A 3,756-nucleotide genomic window follows, 5' to 3' on the forward strand; every position below is an offset into this window, starting at 1 on the left:
CTAATAATGTTGAAAGAGAAGATCCACACTGGTGGTATGAAAATTAGGAACTTTGTTGGAAAAAGTGTTGCATTTCGGCAGAAAAATCTTTTCTGGAACAATCAGTCTCAGCTGTATAAATAATTAAATGGTAGTAAACAGGCGGGAAATAACAACACTCCAAATGCAAAAGATGAAAGAAAGTTCTGGAGTGGGATTTGGTCCGTCGAAGGGCGATATAATGAGAAGGATGGCTGGCTGGTTGGGAGAGGTCAGAGAAACGCTATCAGAAATGCAGCAGATGAAGAACGTTGAGATAACCATCGATAACGTTAAGGCTAGCATACGAAGGATGACAAAGTTGATCTTAAATATTGTATAATCAATCCATTATATTATCATTTTCAGTCCCCCACCCCTAATTTCTGGCTCCCATCTTATCTCGCAATTAATTATAACGTCACCAACTAACTTCGGAAGAACCCCCCCCCCATCCGATTTTGTTTTATATCATAAGTTGCTTAAAACGTGATTAGTTAAAGTTCAGAATAAAATCACGCTTTCTCTTAACGGTTAATTTAAAAAAAAAAATCTTCTGAACGCTATTAAAAGTTAAATTCTTCACTAGTTTGGAGACGGAATGCGTTGTTGTGATAAGTGATTTTCTCTATTAATTCGCACTTTTTATTTTAAGATTCAAATATTAATAACTACATTTTATTTCAGTATTTAATTTATGTATTTCTGTTGTATTAAATGCTAGCTTTAATTTTTTTTTTTTTTTTTTTTTTTTTTTTTTTTCTCGTCCATAAATGTTTATCTACCAAGTTGATCTTAAATATTGTATAATCAATCCATTATATTATCATTTTCAGTCCCCCACCCCTAATTTCTGGCTCCCATCTTATCTCGCAATTAATTATAACGTCACCAACTAACTTCGGAAGAACCCCCCCCCCATCCGATTTTGTTTTATATCATAAGTTGCTTAAAACGTGATTAGTTAAAGTTCAGAATAAAATCACGCTTTCTCTTAACGGTTAATTTAAAAAAAAAAATCTTCTGAACGCTATTAAAAGTTAAATTCTTCACTAGTTTGGAGACGGAATGCGTTGTTGTGATAAGTGATTTTCTCTATTAATTCGCACTTTTTATTTTAAGATTCAAATATTAATAACTACATTTTATTTCAGTATTTAATTTATGTATTTCTGTTGTATTAAATGCTAGCTTTAATTTTTTTTTTTTTTTTTTTTTTTTTTTTTTTTTTCTCGTCCATAAATGTTTATCTACCAAGTTGATCTTAAATATTGTATAATCAATCCATTATATTATCATTTTCAGTCCCCCACCCCTAATTTCTGGCTCCCATCTTATCTCGCAATTAATTATAACGTCACCAACTAACTTCGGAAGAACCCCCCCCCCATCCGATTTTGTTTTATATCATAAGTTGCTTAAAACGTGATTAGTTAAAGTTCAGAATAAAATCACGCTTTCTCTTAACGGTTAATTTAAAAAAAAAAATCTTCTGAACGCTATTAAAAGTTAAATTCTTCACTAGTTTGGAGACGGAATGCGTTGTTGTGATAAGTGATTTTCTCTATTAATTCGCACTTTTTATTTTAAGATTCAAATATTAATAACTACATTTTATTTCAGTATTTAATTTATGTATTTCTGTTGTATTAAATGCTAGCTTTAATTTTTTTTTTTTTTTTTTTTTTTTTCTCGTCCATAAATGTTTATTTATCTACCGAGTTGATTGCAAAAATAGATTACCTAATTGTACTCATTTTTAGTTCGTGGGAGGGGAATCTATCACCATACTTTCCCTTAAACAGGTCCGTTGGACTTTTATTAAGTACAATACTTAATAGTTATTTTTTATTTTTTATTTATTTATTTATTTATTTATTTATTTATTATTTTTTTTTTAATGGAGAGTAGAAAACGCATTGTGGATGCGTTATCGGCAGCTCCTGTTACTCTCGCTTCTTCTTATTTGTCCCTCAGTCCTCATTTTTAAATGAGTGATTTTTCTGACAAAGGGAGAAGAAAAAGCTGTTTTCTAGGTTGGCAGTATATTTGCGCGAACAGTTGGCAGAGTTGGTGGAAATTTTCTGTTTCTATGTCTATCCTTGTAGCCATGTCACTAGTAAGGGTGCTGGAGGTAAACGTTTTGTCTGGGCTGACGTTATCCGCCTGATAGTCAGGGACCCGAACCTTGGATTAACCACTAAGGAGGCTGTCCTATCAGCAGGTGCAAAGTACTGGGGCTGCTGTATTGCCATTTGGTGAATGGAATCTGGACCATGCAGTAGCTTCTGGTGGGGCCTCTCGATGCCATACTAGTGGGTAATTGTTACGGCTTTACCTTATCATGTGGTACAAAAAAAAAAAAAAAAAATTCTTCGTTTCTTTTTCTCTCTTAGTTTCCCCTCTCTGTCCTGCTCTAAGTAAATCTGTCGACCTAGTCCACAAATTCCAAAATTTCATCATGACAAGTTTCAAGAAAAAATACACGATTAAACCCGGTTCTCCAACTTCCAACGTAGACCCCTACTACCATGTCTCCTTCTCCAACATCAGGGGTCTACGTTCTAACCTTCCAGAGGTTGAAACCCAATTACAGGAGACTAAACCAGACCTTTTATTTTTAAGTGAAACTGGCATTGGACAGGCTATTTCCCTTGATGAGTTTGCAATTACAGGATACTCTAACTTAACTTCTAAATCTGACCCCCAAGATCGCCATGGGCATGGAATATGTGCCTATATTAAAGATAGCTTTCCATGTGGGAGGGACATCTCCAGGGAAGATCCTAACTTACCTTATATGTGCTTCCGGGTTGCTTTAGCTCACACTACTGCATTTATATTTACTCTCTATCGCCCCCACAACAGCGGAGTTACTATCTTTCAAAGCATATCTGAGAAAATTGACCAAGTCCTTTCTACTTATCCTTCAGCTAACATTCACGTATGTGGAGACTTCAATGTTCACAACGTCGAATGGTTGACCCACTCAAACAAGACCGATGATGAGGGGAGGTTCTGTCATGATTTCTCCATTGCCTATGACCTCACTCAGATTGTTCAGGAACCTACCCGTGTGCCCGATAATGACGGCCAGTATGCGAGCCTACTAGACCTTTTTCTCACAACTTGCCCTGAACTATGTTCAGTTTCTGTTCTGTCGCCTCTTGGATCTTCCGACCACTCTGTTGTATCAATTAAGATAAAAATGAAATGTAATAAGTCCCCAGACGTACCTCTTCATCGTACAGTATATCGATACACTAAGGCTGACTGGGATAGCTTCCGTACATTTATATCTGATCTACCTCTGCATTCCATGTTTAAAAAGGATGTGTCCTCTATAGTATTAGACCTAACTGAATGGTTAATTGTAGGTATTGACCATTTCATACCCTCTAAAAAGTTTCAGCAAAAACCTAACAGCCAGCCATGGTTCTCTCCAGAATGTGCTGCTGCCATTGCGCACAGAAATCACTTTTTCCACTGCTTCAAACGTAATAGATGTATGGAAACTAAAGCCGTTTTCAGGACTGCCAGCAACCATTGTAAGAAAGTAATAAGGAACGCAAGAGAGTTGTATGCTCAATCTGTTAAGTCCAAAGTAGCTGAGCAGCGGCTTGGTTCCCACCAGTTTTGGCAAATAGCAAACAGAATCCTGAACAGAAGCGTGTGCTCCATCCCAACTATTATCAATGGATCTGAGGTGATCTCGTCAGCATCAGACAAAGCCAAACT

The sequence above is a fragment of the Euprymna scolopes genome, chromosome 29, assembly GCF_053919585.1.
Source record: "Euprymna scolopes isolate OS-2025 chromosome 29, ASM5391958v1, whole genome shotgun sequence".
NCBI lineage: Eukaryota > Metazoa > Mollusca > Cephalopoda > Sepiida > Sepiolidae > Euprymna > Euprymna scolopes.